At 46.5% G+C, this 17,477-nt stretch overlaps 1 long non-coding RNA gene across 2 annotated transcripts; it reads left to right on the top strand.

The window, feature by feature from the left end:
* Nucleotides 1-597: 597 nt before the first annotated feature.
* Nucleotides 598-17,215, top strand: LOC144146057 (uncharacterized). 2 transcript variants are annotated; one of them, XR_013317647.1, is made up of 5 exons: nt 598-807; nt 4,540-4,606; nt 5,224-5,713; nt 8,566-8,857; nt 15,382-17,215. It is a non-coding gene; the product is annotated as an uncharacterized LOC144146057 (long non-coding RNA). The 2 variants fall into 2 exon arrangements; XR_013317646.1 differs by having other exon boundaries at nt 8,563-8,857.
* The last annotated feature ends 262 nt before the right edge of the window (nt 17,216-17,477 follow it).

Raw genomic sequence — 17,477 nt, 5'->3', positions numbered from 1 at the left:
CTTCGTGGACAAATCGCACACATCAGAAAACGCCATTGTTTCTTTTTTTTTTTTAACGGGTGCTTTGTACCACTAGTAGGCGCTCGTGGCGCATCCGCCCCACTTTCGTTAATGCGTGAAACGTTTCGATGCAAATGCTTACACGCGCAGCAATATTTTTACTTTTTATGATTATCCTTATTACTACTTAATGCATAGACGGCTTCTGCGTATTTGTTTTTTGTTTTTTATTTTTGTGTGACGTCAACGGAAGTTTTGGCGTTACAGCGTTTTGGAGACGGAAACACGCCGAGGCTGGAGCACCCCGGGGGAAAGGATCCCCGGGGTGCAGCAGCCTTTGCCATCCAAAATTGGAGAACCGAACCGCTGGAAACTTCAAAAAGCGCGCGCTGAGCGGTCACTCAAAAAAAAAATAAAAAGCCGTTAAAAATTGCAATAAAGGAGTAATTTGTTGCATTTAAAAAAAACTTGGCTTAAAAAACGTTTTTTGCTTTTTATTATGCGAAAATATTTTACTTTTTAGTTTATGCGCTTGTGGTAGTTGTTTTCAGCACCATCAGGGGTTCCTCGGTTCCTCTGTGGCTTCAATTCAAACACTTCAAACACAACAACCGTCGGTCGCGTTTGTCGTTCGTAAGAGTTGCTCTTGCGTTTGTAAGGTTGTTTGCGCAAAAAAAATGCTTTTGAGAGAGTAAATAGGTAAATGGTGTTTTAAATGCACCTCCAAAATACCTTGCTCAAGCCTTTGTATGCGTGAAGACTGCCACGGTTCCCCAAGCGTCCGGAAACGACTCGGCACGAACAAAGGTGAGTAGCTACTAGCGTGATAAGTAGTAGTCGTTAATGAGCTATCACTGCACAGTACCGTAGTTTGGCGAATTCTGTGCGCAGCACACGCCGGTGCGCAGCGCCACAATTTGTGAAGAAGTACACGCTTGGGCTTGCAAACTTTTGGCATTACCTTTCTCGTTAAAGAAAACTGTTGAAATGGTACAAGCAGTGCAACGAATGCACAGGCTATCAGCCGAGCTCGCGCTGAGCCTTTATGGACTAGTGATGCACAAAACTTTCATAAATTTCGGTGATGTCACAGCACAACGATGGAGTGCAACGTAAATACCCTATTACGGAAAAATGGGGGGGAGCAACTGTACTTTTTTTTTTATAGTTGGCGCCTTTCATGCTGTAACCCCGTTTTTCTTGTTTTTCGCTCACATTCTCATATTATATATGACGCTCTGGCCGAGAAGAAATAATAGTAAAAGAAAGCGTCTGAGTCAGAACACGTTGACCAGACAGAGTTGTAGTTTCTTCCAGGCTCCACTCATTGTCTGTTGTGACTGCTACCAAGATGACACTAACAAAAAAAAAGCAAGAAGTTTGTAGTAAGTCCGCATGTACGCAATGTTTCTCACAGATTCAGGAAAATAGCCAGTAGATAACGCATGTGACTACAGAGACTGTATCAGAAATCGTTTGTAAGGTTCCTTTGATGTGATAAAATCCTACATAGGTCAAGGCGTTTAAGAGCACAGTTTAGCGTATGGACATTACAAATACTAGACAATTGTTGCGCATTATCAGAGTCCTTCAATGCTTTACTGGTCACGAAACTTCGGCGCTCGCTTCATATAGGGACCGCACGCGCCACTACAGGCGCCACCGCCGCACGAAGGTCATCCAGCCAACGCGCGTGCGGCGTATTGGCCAGCTCTTGAAGTGCAAAAGCTCGCTGCTTTTGGTGTCTGCGCGCTGATTGGGTGTGTTTTTTTTCGTAGTAGTTAGCGATGAATAGTCAAGTTATTGTGTTTATCACCTGCCTTCAATGGGGTTTTATTTTTCGAAGTAAGTTACCGTAGACTTCGGCCGCGAACGGCAACGACTTCTGTGTGCTATGGCACAAGCGCTGCGCCGTCGTGTTTACGGATTTTAAATCTATATTGCTTCTTTTCTTAAAGAAAAGTTGTAAATACCACATATACGGTAGCTGTGTAGTCACGGACTGCTGCGGGCCTATCGATAATACAATAAAAAAACTGAAAGAAACCAAGTACGCGGCGTTCAGACTACGCTTAATGAATCCGTTGATTGCTCTGGAATGCACAGAACGCTAAAAGAGATAGCCCAATAGTATTGTCGTTTCGATGAGTGGGTCATACTTGAGAACATCTAAAAACGCTGCAGAAACGCAAAGGATCAAAACACGAAGAGATATATGTTGCACCATGTGTTTTTTTTGCTTCCCCGCTTAGCAATCCTTGCAAAAACAGGAAGCGAAAAAAGAACAATGAAACTGATTTTATCACACGCAACAAAAAATTTCAATGTTACGAAGGGAGACAAAACAGCGTGGTCCAGCGTACAAAAATCTATTTTTTCGCGCTGCGATGTGCAGCACGCGGAGGAAACAGAATATTGCCACGTAGCCAAGAACAACGCAAAGCTTTTCTGAACGCAGGGAGCTAGACATCTCCTGCACTACAAAAGACTAGAATGAAACACAAACGTCGAAGAAGCAGTCCGCAGTGTGACGTGAACAGATGAACGTCGGAGCTCCGAGGTTTTGGACCAGGTGCTAGTCACCTCCCGAGGCCTCCAGGTCGCTGCGGCCCTGTGGGCAGCCGCCACCGCCATAAGGGGGAGCTCTTTCAATAAATGTTATCTCTCTCTCTCTCTCTCTCTCTCTCTCTCTCTCTCTCTCTCTCTCTCTCTCTCTCTCTCTCTCTCTCTCTCTCTCTCTCTCTCTCTCTCCTTTTTCTCTCTCTCTCTCTCCTTTCTCTCTCTCTCTCTCGATAAAGTGAGTTGCGCGGCGTTTGCTATGCATGAATTACTCTTGGAACGTTATTAATTTCAGATCCATGGAAATAGGATCGAGAACATTGTTGAAGAAACAAAAAATCAAGTTAGCGACAAGGTGGCCCCTTTCCATATCAAACAATATTGCCCGACGGGACGTACGACAAAAAGAGCAAACGGGCGCTCCGGTTGAAACGCCAGATAAGAAAAACGGAATCGGCCACGCGCGGTTACAAAACAAAGAAAACGAACCTTAAGAGATAATTCGCCGAAATAAGAAAAGTAAAAGCACAAGGACGTCCCAAAGCTTTTTTTACACGCGAGCCTGAGCGCAAGGTAATACAAGTTTGCAAACAGGTAATGAAGCACCGCTACAACCTGACTGATATGACAAAATCTGGCTTTAAGTTAGCCTTGTACAATTCTAGGTCCACGATGCTCTCAAAAGGGTACATTGCTTTTTCCATTCTCACACACAGTGCATTTCCACACACTGTCGCACACTTATAATCGAAGCTGAAATCTCCCGTTGCTTGCCTTGGAATGGTGCCCCTCCATTTCTCACACAGGTGCCCGTCGCTCGGTCAACAGAACAAGGAAACATTTTCTGTGGTATTGTTGTACAAGGAACGACATCCCGGGACGCAACACATGTTCGGCATCGTCGTTGCACTAAAGTCGCATCACAAGAGCGCGATATGCACGTTACATTTTTTTCCCGAACAAAACCAACACAACTCGCCCCGTCTCCGCCGTTCGAGCCAGCGCAACACCGCCCGAGGAGTGACCTCAGTGAGAGGGTGGCGCCACCGCGCGGCGGCCAAACGCAGCATATGAAGCTCTCCCATTGAGTTATGGAGCAGTTTCGTGACCAGTAAAGCATTGAAGGACTCTGGCATTATGGTGCGTCCGCAAACTAAAACTCAACAATACAATAATCCTACTCACATAACTCCAAAGAAAACAATGGAAATGACGGAGGAATTGTCGTTGTTCTGAACACAAATTGTTGGAGTTAATACACCATCTGTTTCCAAAAACCCGTATGAAATGCATGTCGTGCGATTTTGTAATCTGGACCAAAAATAAAGCTGGAGTGGGGCCAATTTAAGACAATTTGCATTGCCACTGACCGTTACCATATCTCCATGCTGCATTTATTGTTGATGTGATCAGTTGTCTTGAGATATTCATGATGGGCATATTTAGTAAATTTCTGTCTGAGCTAAAAATGAAGCTAATAGACTGCACATTTGCCTTACTGCTTGTTCCATTTTAGTTGTCTCCTGTCACATAAAACAGTATGACAAAAGGAGAATGGCACATTATCTAGCTGCAAACGTGTGTTTATGAAGAAAGTTTTCAATGGTATTGCTAGTGTCTGACATATTTTAGTTTTCTTCTGCTAACTCAAATTTGAGTTATGAATAGTACCAGACCTTCCCAAAATATTGTGTGCATGTTCAAGGCACTGCCCTAGAGTTTTATTCATTCCAAGCCTTTCACTGTAGCAGGTTGGAGATTTTTTAATAAGATAACCTCATTCACAGGCAAAGGCTGGTGAATGAGCTTTTGACTTCTTTTTTGTCGTTGTGCAGTAGGATATTTTCATGTTAGAGTAGTAAAACCCCTCTGCATCTTTGTTTACCTCGAGATAAGTTTTGCTTACCTTAAGTTTCAAACTGCTTTAGTTCTCAGTGCTTTAGTTTTGTACACTTTGTTATCTCGCATTTGTGCGTTCAGGGCGCCTTTTCAAGCCTGGATGTCAACAAAGCTGCCAAGGAGGTATCGCTGATCAACCTGTCCATGTGTGAGTAGGCCAAGCCGCGCTTGCACAGGGTCAATTAGGACGTTTCTCATTTACAGAAGGTAACCATTTTTTGTATATAGCTGATGTTGCAATTGAAATTTTCCTTGCAGACCCATGATGTGTTTACAGTGCAATTAACCGGTTATGCTGGGTGCATCAGGTTTTGGCAGGATGTGGTATGCAATTTGTGTGCACTAAATGAGAGAGAAACTGTGCAATTTGTGCTCACTGCCCTTCATGTTACCGCTTTGCATAGAGCTGCCCTTGTGTCTAGTTTTTTTGTCTTCAGGTTTCACCTAGGAATATTTATAACTACGTTCATTGGGTTGTCCTAGGTTTTTATATGTACTCTAGAGTGGCTTAAAGTGGCGTCAAAATGATGTTAGGGCAGGAGATGACAAAGGCTTAAATTTCAGCGTCGTACCTGGGAGATCAAGTGGTTGCTGTTTAGCCAGCTGCAGGGCAATTCGACAGGCTTGCAAACCTCAGAGCTTTGTCACTTGTGTCTTAGCAATGTTTATCACACCGTTATATCCTATTTCCTATGGTAAATGCGTATTTTCCCCTTCCGAACTGCTATTTGCACCTATGGGTCCAGTAATCATAAAATGTCCCAGGTGGTGGCATGGGAGGGCCCCGGTTGGTCTCCTGCTCTGGTGGCCGAGGTGCAACTGGAAATCCTGGGCAAGCGCAGCAAACAACGGACGGCCCCACTGTGGGCAGCTTAGCTGGCCTGGGCCATCGTCCGAGATGACCTAAAGGGCCACACCCTGGCCTATTCGGGCGGCTCTGTGCAGCAGCGACAGGGCTCGGTCTAAGCAGGTGCCGTGCTAGGGGAGGTCACCCGGTAGATGCTGCTGTAGTGCGCTGTATCCTCAGCCACAGCCGAGCTGGTGGGTGTCAGCCTGGACCTGACCCCAGCGCTGTGCCATGCAATGCTACTCCCGGGTGGCCCTGCTGTGCATCCGGAGGGCGACTTGTGCTCACTCCTGGTGCAGGGAGTGCTGTATCGGGGCGCCTGGCTGCGGCCGCAGTGGGAGCCCAGACACAGGGAGCTCAAGGGCAACGAACCAGTGATGTGATATCTGCGCCGAACCGTGCCGAAAGGTAAATCCTGCTACATCCTTCTTCATTTCAAGCAATCTGCGTCAATCTTGTGCCGAAGCAATGCGTTGGCGCTGGTGGGAGGAGTCCTTTACGCCACGGGCGTTGAAGGCATCTTTTACCTAAAATGAAGTGGAAGGAAATTTTTACATAAAATGCGCTGAGTGCCTTCTGTACGACTGCCTTTCAACGACGTCCTTTTGCAGAGCCTGCGCTTCTTTATGGGGGCACATGGGTCTTGATCAAAAACTTTATTTTTACAGTTATTATGATAAAAATTGGGGGCACATGTAGTTTTTCATTCTGATTGTAGATATAAAATTTGTTTTGAGTAAAATGATTATATTCAAATTTATTTGGATTTTAATATTCAATTTTTTGACAGCCTTTGTAAAAAAACTGCTGGAGGGATGCAGCTAAACAGGGAACCAGTGAACTGTGCACAAATCAAAGAGTGCAATAAGACTAACATTATTGTTCTATCTGGTCTGTAGCAGAAGTTACGACCATTTGAAGTTTGGGCCTGCAAGGCAAAACCGGTTTTTCTGGGTGCCACCTTTCAAGCCCAAACATCAAATGGTCGTAACTTCTGCTACAGACCAGATAGAACAATAATGTTAGTCTTATTGCACTCTTTGAGAGAGAGAGAGAGAGAAACTTTATTTGAGCCCCATGGGGCTAGTCTGGGTGGCGGGTGACCGGCGGTGGTAACCGGCCGGTGACCATTGCAGCTCGCTGAATGACCTTAGCCTGGACCTCACGGTCCGAGCTGCACAACGCCTTCGCCCAGTGCTCTCCGTCTGTGAAGGGGGGGAATGGGTTTTGGGGGCACTGCCACATGCAGTGGTCTTGGGTATCGAGGGACCCGCAGTCGGGGCACAAAGGGGTGGGGTACAATGAAGGGTAGATAAGGTGAAGTCGATATCGGCAGGGGAGTACGTGTGTCTGGGTGAGTCGCCATAGGCGTTCCTCTTCGTTGGAGAAGGTCGGAGCGGCTGGGGGTAGTTGGCGGCGGGAGAGGCGGTAGTGCGAGATTATGTCGTTGAAGGTAACAAGTCTGTCGCGGGCTGATAGGGCTCCGTGGAAAGGCTCAAGGCCAGGACCAGCTCGGACGGTGAGCTCTCGAGCGGCCCTGTGTGCTGCCTCGTTCCCCCCCACACCCGCATGGGCCGGAGTCCATACCAGCTCGACTGGGGTGGTGGGAGAATTTTGAAGAAGGATTTTGAGGGCCAAAGGCGAGATCATTCCTTTGGCGAAATTTTGAACGGCCGTTTTGGAATCGGAGATTACGATGGAGGGGGGCGGCCTGAGGGTAAAAGCTAGGGCTACTGCCGCCTCTTCCGCGGTCGCCGGGGAGTTAGTGTACAGAGTAAGGGAAGCAAGCGGAGGGGCGTCAGGGTTTGATTTGTGCACAGTTCACTGGTTCCCTGTTTAGCTGCATCCCTCCAGCAGTTTTTTTACAAAGGCTGTCAAAAATTTCAATATAAAAATCCAAATAAATTTGAATATAATCATTTTACTCAAAAACATTTTATATCCACAATAAGCATGAAAAACTACATGTGCCCCCCAATTTTCACCATCATAACTGCAAAAATAAACTTTTTTGGTTTAAGACCAGTGAGCCCCCTTAAGCCCACGGCTGAGGAAAGAAAAGTCCTGTAGAGCTCATTTTAGGGTGCTGCAAGTGATCTAACCCTGCGATGAATTGACTTTGATGGATGAATACATGCTTGTCCAGCTTGAACATGTTGATCAGATCCGTCTACACGAATTAACGAGTATTGGCAGCAGAGTTTTGAGAAGAAGGAGGCTAACAACAAAACCAAATTCCCTCTCTTGGCTTGGCTAGTGAAGGCATTGCTGTGCATTCCACATAGAAAAGCGGTTGGGGAAATGGGCTTCAATAAGAACTGCCGGCACCTTAATGAAAGGGCTCAGTGTGCGATACAAACTGTCAATGGCATCAGGCACATTGTTTCGTTCTTCAAGCGCTTTGACGGAGATGCAAGTCGCCTCAATGTGACACCAGAGGTTTTGAGAGCAGTACAAACATCGAGCAAAGACTGCCAAGAGCGCATTGCGGCTGAAAAGCTCAGGCAGCTAAGCAGTGGTGTCTTGACCCAGCCAAGGCTGGTCCTAGTCATGATGCCCGAGACAGGCTCCAGCAAGAAGTGGAGACCACAAAAATAACATGGTGGCGAATACGGAGCATCTAATTAGCCTCGACATAAAGTCCAAGAGCTTCAGGTATGTCGAAAGTGGGCAGTCTCTTTTAGCTGAGGGTAAAGCTACAATGGTGGCAGCACTGGACAAAATGGCACAAAAAACAACTTTGGACCTGTCACGATAGTTCTACGTTAATGCATATTTAACCAGAGAAACGTGGGTTTAGCACAAGTGTCTGTTTTGTTTGGTTACATTTTCTGCTTACTTAAACAAGCTCAAAGGTGTTTTCAGGGAATCTAGTCATATTGTGTTTTTTTGCCATGTAGTCGTTTTAGCTTCAGGGTGTTGTTTTCATGTACATCAAACTGTCTACATTAAGTGACTGTGTTTCGTTCTTTCTGGTTTTATGAAAAGTTCTGTAGCCTACCGAATTGAATGCTACCCCGATAGTCGTTTTTTAAATGAAAGTCAAGTTCCTTCATGATCTGTTGGCTCATGTGGTGTATGTAAACATCGCATGAACTCTTTTGGTGCTTGTCCTGAGGCATTTCATAGTCACTGCTAAAAGACGTCTGTGCGGCAGAAACTCGTCTGTACCGAAGGCATTTTACTTGTTTAAACATTTCTGTGTGCCCAGGATGCTGCTTTTGGGGCTCCTCTTAGTTGTTTTCCTCCCCTTCCAGCAGCTCTCAGCCGTCCTGTGCCCCATGTGGGTTCCCGAGCAGAGAAACACCACCTGGAGGTGGCTGACAGCCCTGCCTGCTGGCCATGGAGAGTGGCCAGATTTAACAACAGGGAGGCGAGCTGCTGGCCGCACGGCAGAACCTTCGGCTGCTGCACCACCTGCTGTTGCTGCCGGGCTGTGCCAGGGAACGGGACAGAGTCCACAAGGCCCTGGGCTCACCTGGACGCCTCAGGAGTCATCCCCACGCTTCGCCTCCCAGTCTGGTGATTTGGAACAACATTGAGGAACTGAGGGTTTGTTTGTTTGTTATCTTCTCTTGTGCATGTGTGTGTACGTCTTTTTTTTTTTAATACCCTTTTTTAAGCGTCACTGAAGTGATTTGTAAATATTGCAGGAATACTAGTGCGAATTGTAGTCTGGAGTCTCTAGGCCATATTTTCACCACTCGTGGCATTTACGTGAATTTATTCGGTAGAAATAATCAATTAAAAAATGCTGCCTTCCTCTGCATCCTTCTTGCTGATTTCCTGACATTTTGTGTGACATCAAAACAAGATGGTTTGGCTTCACTACTGTGCGGCTCGCCGACCCTTTGACAGAGTCAGTCGGTCCAGCGTATAGTCTTCTGGCCGCCAGCGGGTCGTCTTAATTTGTTTGCTCAGTTGAAAGTAAGCCATGACCCGTTTGTGCCTGGAAATATCTGCCTTTAGTTTGTTAGTTTGTAGACTGTATTCTGCTTTAACTCGCTCCACACATGCGACGCTCTGCTGACTGGTACGCTAGTAGAAAAAAATCAAAGGCCAATTGAAGGTGGGAGAAGCTTTATCAAAGTTAATAAAGGTACAAAAAAGAAAACTGAACATAAAACAAGGACACAAGAGAAGACAAATAGACACATAGGGTGCAGACTAGCAAGTGATTTTTTATTTTAGTGAAAAACGCATCATGAAGGAAACTGCAGTAACCTAGGGCACAGAACAAAGGTAAACAACCAAAACCACAGCCAAAAGACTGAGCGCAACACGGGGGGCAAAGAACCCTACACTAGGCATGTGCAATCGCTTCGCACATAAACAAACAAGGTGAGGGCCGGGGTAGTCCAAGGACACTAAAAATCACCCCCAAGAGTCCTGTTACGATATGCGATCTCGGTGCTTAGTAGGGACACTGACGGTGAACTGACGCAATCTTCGCCTTTATTTTCAGAATCGCGCACGCTTCAAAAATCTCCTTGCTGCACGCACCCTGTAACGCTTTGTCACTTCGCATGCTTTGGGGCGTGGCGCACAGCCTTTGCAGTCTTTACAGTTGGTGGCCAGGTTGCTGCCGGTAAAAGTGCGGAGGCTGTCGGCGTGTACCCTCAGTCAATCATTAATGCATCGGCCCATTTGGCCAATGTACGATCACCCACAAGACAAGGGGGTTTCGTAGATGACGCAGCTTGACAGTTAAAAAAGCAAGGCTAAAACGGGGGCTAGTTGGTTATACATCTTCTTGAACCGCGCTGTTCTAAAACTTAGACAAGGGAAGAGCACACAAGGACGGGACAAAGCGCGAGTCCCGTCCTTGTGTGCTCTTCCCTTGTCTAAGTTTTAAAACCGCGCGGTTCAAGAAGAGTTAACAAAGCGCTTCTCGTGTCTTTTCCGGCACCCCGCATGTCTATTTTCTTCAGAGTTTACACGCTTACACAACTTGTGTAGCTTGTTAGGTGCCGAAAAAACAACACGAACCCCCACCTTTTCCCTAGCTTTCTTGATCCTGTACCCAACATTGTGGACGTAAGATAAAATGGCCATCTTGTCGCCCTTGCCCCGTTCGCACGTCGTCTTTTTGGTGCGTGACTCGACAAAAAGCTTCTCGCCAACTGCCAAGATAAGGTCGCAAGGAAACCCTGCTTCCTTCAGTCGCTCCACCTGTGAACAGAAACTCGCCTCAGCTTGGTGTGTGCACGAGCGCTGCAGCGCATTCCCGAAAGCTGACGTGAAGTGAAGCAGTCCTTTTTGGATCGAGGGGAATAGATCCAACACACATGGTCACAGTTCACCTCGGGCTCCATATCCAAAAACTGCATCAATCCCCCCCGACCGGTGCTTCTATTGTTTACGAAAAGACATTGAGGGTGGAATGAAAGAGTTCAAAACACTTCTTCAACTTGATGTGTAGTGCCCTCTGGATTGAGCTGCTACAGCACTAGGAAGTCGTCAACGAAGCGGAAAATCTTAATGACGTTAGTGCGGAGCAACGGAAGCAACTGACGAAGTTGTCGAAACGTGCGAGTACAAGGCCACTGAATATTGGGGCAAGACACGGCCCTATACATACGCCGTCCTTAGGAACATAGGAACGACTACACACCCCTTGAATTGGCTCAGCTGGTTGGGCCGCTGGCACCGTCGCAGAGTCACAACCGCCGGTTGTGCCAAATCCTTCGGGCCTCCGTATGAAAGATTCGGCACAACCAGCGGTTGTGACTCTGCGACGGTGCCAGCGGCCCAACCAGCTGAGCCAATTCAAGGGGTGTGTAGTCGTTCCTAAGGACGGCGTATGTATAGGGCCGTGTCTTGCCCCAATATTCAGTGACCTTGTACTCGCACGTTTCGACAACTTCGTCAGTTGCTTCCGTTGCTCCGCACTAACGTCATTAAGATTTTCCGCTTCGTTGACGACTTCCTAGTGCTGTAGCAGCTCAATCCAGAGGGCACTACACAACAAGTTGAAGAAGTGTTTTGAACTCTTTCGTTCCACCCGCAATGTCTTTTCGTAAACAATAGAAGCACCGGTCGGGGGATTGATGCAGTTTTTGGATATGGAGCCCGAGGTGAACTGTGACCATGTGTGTTGGATCTATTCGATCCAAAAAGGACTGCTTCACTTCACGTCAGCTCTCGGGAATGCGCTGCAGCGCTCGTGCACACACCAAGCTGAGGCGAGTTTCTGTTAACAGGTGGAGCGACTGAAGGAAGCAGGGTTTCCTTGCGACCTTATCTTGGCAGTTGGCGAGAAACTTCTTGTCGAGTCACGCACCAAGAAGACGACGTGCGAACGGGGCAAGGGTGACAAGGTGGCCATTTTATCTTACGTCCACAATGTTGGGTACAGGATCAAGAAAGCTAGGGAAAAGGTGGGGGTTCGTGTTGTTTTTTCGGCACCTAACAAGCTACACAAGTTGTGTAAGCATGTAAACACCGAAGAAAATAGACATGCGGGGTGCTGGAAAAGACATAAGAAGTGCTTTTTTAACTGTCAAGCATGCGTCGTCTACGAAACCCCCTTGTCCAGTGGATGATGGCACATTGGCTAAACGGGCCGATGCAATAATGATCGACTGAGGGTACACGCCGACAGCCTCCGCACTTTTACTGGCAGCAACCTGGCCACCCACTGTAAAGACTGCAAAGGCTGTGCGCCACGCCTCGAAGCACGCGAATTTACAAAGCATTACAGGGGTGCGCGCAGGAGGGAGATTTTTGCAGTACGCGATTCTGAAAAAAAAAGGCGAAGATTGCGTCAGTTCACCGTCGGTGTCTCTACTAAGCACCGAGATTGCGTTTCGTGACTGGACTTTTGGGTGTGATTTGGTTGTTCATCTTAGTCCTGTGCCCTAGGTTATCACACATGTGTAGATCGCAGTTTTCTTCATGATGTGTTTTTCACTCAAATAAAAAATCACTTGCTAGTCTGCTCCCTGTGTGTCTAGTCGTCTTCTCTTGTGTCCTCGTTTTAATCGCAGTTTTCTTTTTCGGAATGTACCAACTAGCCCAAGCTTGCATTTTATTCTACTTAATATAGGTACTAAGGAAATAAGGTCAACTGAAACTTACCATAGAGGGAAAAATCAGGGTGCATGAAGCGCTTTTTTGTGCTGGGTGAACTAGCACAGCAGTCACCAGCACGATCACACATCTATGAACGCTTTTCTGCTAAAGGAATGCAGTCACTAAAGGTGAGGTATTTGTGAAAATTTGAGGGATGCTTACAGCACAAGCGCTATTCAAGAAATAGTCGTCTGGGCTGCTTGGAATGCCGAACCTAGATAAAAATGTGAACTGGGTATACATTATATATATTATACTTATGCCCTTGCCAACACTGGCTTATGGCGGAGTGATCTGGAGCACTAGGTATATTGCTATGCAATTCGCAAGCTCAAATCCCATAGCACTTCTTATTTTTTTAAGTGGTTTATTTGTTTTTGGGCGGTATTTTCTATACTAAATTCACAATTTTGGCGCTGTTTCTGTAAATCTGGCAAAACTGTCGTTTCTGTAAACCTACCAAAACTTAAGGGTGTGCAAATTATGCGAGTAAGTACGGTATTTTACGGAACCGAAACAAACTGGTTTGAATTCTAATCTTGAACATTGTCCAATTACGTAGTAACTTGTATGAACGTCACTGCTTTAGTTGCTGTGGCTGCCTAAGACCGCGCATGGCAGTTTTTCCCCTTTCAGGCCTCATAAAATAAATACCGCCTTATCGACAGGATAAACGATGAAAAGTGTGTTTATTTGAGCCATTATACTCAGTTCAAACAAAAAAGACAGGAGCTTGACAAATTCACTTCGGTGTCCTTTTAATACCCTACAACCCGCCGTCAGTGGCTAAGGCGTTGTTCAGCTGAGCCTGAGGTCGCAGGTTCGCTTCTCAATTGTGGCGGCCGCTTTTCTGATGGAGGTCGAAAGCAAAAACGTCCTTGTGCTCGAGATCTCGTGCAGGTGGTCAAAATGTTAATCTGGGGCCCTCCACTATGGCGCACCTCATCGCCTGTGTAGCGTCGGCGCGTAAAACATAATACCCCCTCGTGCCTTTGTCTCTCCTCTCTATCTGCCTGTCATGCCCTCCCCCACTCCCCACACGAGTGGACATACTGGTGTCCATCCCTAGGTGTGACAATTTACAGCTGCTGGTGCACATTCCTTTCTGCCTTCCTGGAAATTCATTCATTTTGGTAAAGGATAAAAATTACTGCAGCGTTAATTCTTATACTTGCTTTCTGGCACCTATACCCGTCAATAATACAGTTGAACCCCACTACAACGAACTCCGCTTCAACGAAATTTCCGTTTCGACGAAAAATTTCCAATTCCCCATCAGTTAGCCAGAGAAGTCAGTGCAACACAGTCCTCGCCCCCACGAACCATTTGTCTGGCTTGCTTTCGCATCAACGAAATTTAATAAGTAGAGACCGGAACTTTAGGCACGAAAAATTACGGTTTTAGGCGCCTATAATAGGCACTGAAAAGTATCGTTTAGGCATTTATAGACACCAAATATTGTCGTTTAGGCACATATAGGCCCAATTCGTATTTACTTGAGCAGCATATTGTGCTACAAATGTCTTACTTGCAGTAAAAACTGCGGACAGGTATTGTAGAGTGGGAAAGTAATTTTATTTTATTCGTGAAAATAAGTCACACAAGAGTTGCTATTTTAACAGATTTACGTGAAATGCAGGGTGATTCGACAACAAAAGAAAATTTTAAAAGCAATGGCAAGCCCCACCCATCGCAATTATTTGCGGCTGAAGTTGTACTTCATTTCGGTCGATAATTGTGTGCGAATAAAACAACACTCAACGATCCCTGAAGTTGGAGGATCGTGCTTCTGCTTAGGGAGCTTCATGACCTGATTCCATCTGAAATATCATTATGTTTGGTGCTCAGGACCTTCGGCAGCTGTTTTAGCACAGGGAATCCAGGAATGCTATGTCAGACAGGAATGGCTCTATTAGGGAAAGGTCCTTTGGTGATTGTGGCGGGAAGTCCTGGATCTCCAAAATCAGCTCAGCATTATTAGTCAGAGCGTCGCCCATGCTCTCAGCTGCGGAAATGCTTTTTGCTAAGAGTGTGAAATAAGCACACAAATGTGGCAAGTAACGTTCATGTGTGCTGTGATGTAAACAATTTCGGCTGCAATGCTTTTGTCGTTTGCGATGCTGTTAGTAGCACCGGCGAGTGTATTTGTAGCAGATTTCCACCCTTAGCCGAGTTTTTAAGTCGTAGCAATGGGCTGTGGCGGAAGAGTGACAATCGGTAACTGCTGCTTGAAGACAAAACTGCAAACCGAAGAAAGATCTTAACTGCAGGTATGTACAGAGTAGAAGGACCTGCTCAGCCCTTTACAGCACCGTTGAATCCCATAGATTCATCGGTGCCGTGGTTTTTATAGCGTTAGTAATGGATGGGGCATATGGGCAAAAGTTCTCGCCGTTGGTCAGCGGACACAGCGCGTCAGAAGGACACTAAAGAAAACAGCGCGTGTGGACAACGGTGACGTCGGTGAGGTTGTCTGCGGTTGGCTGCGTATACGGGCCTCTGGCGGTTCGGTTGATGTGGCGAGGTCTATAGGTGGCGGTAGCTTGTGCACGGTTTGCGTTTCTGGGCTTGTTTGGCACGGCTCGCGGAGTTTTTCATTTTTTTTTTTTTTCAAACGGGGTGCGACAAACACTCTGTTGCGGGCCTCTGAAGCGAAAACAGTGCAGACCACCGACTCAAAAAACTAAAGAAAAGCATATATAACACAAAAAAGGCATTTTTGGAGCTAAAAAACCCATATTAGCTTATATAGTCAAAATAGGCGCTAAAAAGCCCATATAGCCAAAATAGGCATTATAGGCACAATAAAGTATTGCTTAAAATGCTCCCCTTCCCTTAGTTCATGCTTATATGTTAAATAGGCTTGATACGGACTCAAGGAAAAAATAGGCATATTGCCTAAAGTTCCGGTCTCTATTAATAAGTAACTGCCTGTCTGATACGTTTCACTGCTCACTACTGGTACACATTGTAAGTGACACAGAGCCTTGTGTTCTACCCAGGCATGCTGCTGGCACGGGCAACACGGCTGGAGGCAAGAAGCAAGGACACTCAGCTTCATGGGAACAAGCCAGACTGCTGATGACTGCCACATGAAGCTATCATCCCTGCTTATAAGTATATAGCAGGTTGACGGTTACCTTTTTTTGTGAGCTTTCTCCTGTAATTCTTTCTGCTTTAACGCATATACCTAATGTTGCACTACAAATAAAGCTTGGTTTTCAAAAGATTACAGGTTGATTTTATCATTTTGTTGTACACAGGACACAAAACATGTGAAATGAGACCTAGCTGGCATCAAGCAACTCTATTCTTGTGAGTTTATGCAAATACCCCCTATTTATGTTGTGCTAACATCACCTTCAGTTGTGCTGCCCGCTTGATGCTTTCTCTGTTCACACAGGCCGGTTGTGGATGTTGCTGCCAGCTGTCAACAATTAACATGCCCAGTGGTTGCTTCCAGAACACTCAACAATGACCAGCCCTTCTCTGATTAAGTATCTTTTAAACTGCGTGCCAGTTTAAGTAAAGATATTTATTCGGAGAACAGCGGGCAGTCGAGTCAGTGTTCCAAAAGCAGCTGCTGGGTGCGTCAATTGTGGGGAGAGCTCGTAGCTATATTTCAGGCTAGCCTGTGTGTACAGAGAAAGGATTTAGCGGGTGCCATGAAGGAACCCCTGAGTAAACGTGGATAACGTAATTCCTGAAACCTCTTGAAAAGTTCTTAAAACTCTTTGAAAAGAAGTTGTATAGACGTCAACAAGAAGGTGCTGAGACATCCTACAAGAAGTTCTGTAGATGTCTTGCAAGCACCCAGATAGACGGCTATAAGCGTCGCGTTAGCACAGCTACAAGACTTCTTCAGGACGGCTTTTATAAACAACTTCTTGGCCAAGATGTCTCTAAGCAGTTCGAATCGTCTTGTGTAGATGTCTTTTAGATTTACAATAGCCCTTTTTGCGTTTCATGGGAGTACGTACGCCCAGTGATTTTTAGCGGGGGCTAAAATACCAAGAACGAAAGCATTTTAAATGAATTTTTGCGTAGCAGTAGCTGTCAAGTGCGCACACAATTTCGCTTGGCATGCCAATCGCGCAAGTTCGTTGCAGCACGAATGATATTTCCTGATAACCATGCGCAGCAACTGCATATGCTTTCTTTATGAAAGACATCCGCTTATCCTTCGTAGTTTCAAAGAAATCAAATTGCGCGGGTAAAGCTAACCCAAAATCCTTGAGATTTATATTGTATGTTTTCTAGTTGTATTGTGTTCGCATTAAGAATTTTTATTTTTGTTCATTTGTCTGTTTTGTTTCACTTTTTTTAGCATGAGGCTAGATTCCGTCCTCCTCTTGTACATTTTGTAAATGGCATAAGCATGTGCCTCTCCTCACAAGCATCACTGCTAAAGTGGGCTGGAAAATCCCGTACAGCCGACTGCGAGTTAAGCCAGTCGGCATTGCACCAAGCCCAGCACAAGAAGGAAAACACAGGACGTTGACGGAGTCACGAAATGGGTGACGGGTGACTCCGTCACGCGGGTGACGGAGTCACCCGCGGCCGCACTGTTCAATAGCATCCCAAACCGACTACACTGAAAACGGCAAGTTTCTCGCATCAGGGCAAAGACAAACGCAAGCGAAAAGAAGAAACTCGTAGAGCAGACACGCAACTAACCGCGGTCGCAACTTTGAGCCCAGCGGACCGGCCGCGCACGCCGTCAACGCTGCCGCCGGAGCCGCCGCCGCAGCCGCCGACACAGCGCAACTCGCGACCGGAGCGCCCTCTCAGCGCCTAGGGTAAAGTCGCGCCCGCTTTGGAAGGCGCAGTTCCGAAACTGGCGGGAGAGGGTCCGGCAACAAGTCAACAAGGTAGAGGAGGAGAGGTGGCAGAAGGCAGCCGAGGCAAAGCCGGCGCTGGCCGTGTACTGCGCCGAAAAAACAAGCATCGGGAAGGAGCTCTACTACGAGAACTCTACGGGCAGTGGCCTACTGTTTGAAGCACGTAGCGGTATGCTCCGAACCCGACAGCTCCGCGCCAAGTACACAGCGGGGCTCGACACAACGTACCCCAACTGCGGGCCGGACGACGAGACAGT

Source organism: Haemaphysalis longicornis, unplaced genomic scaffold, assembly GCF_048455015.1.
Source record: "Haemaphysalis longicornis isolate Haplotype H1 unplaced genomic scaffold, Haemaphysalis longicornis Haplotype H1 scaffold_7, whole genome shotgun sequence".
NCBI lineage: Eukaryota > Metazoa > Arthropoda > Arachnida > Ixodida > Ixodidae > Haemaphysalis > Haemaphysalis longicornis.
This window is presented reverse-complemented; position numbering and strand designations above follow the sequence as displayed.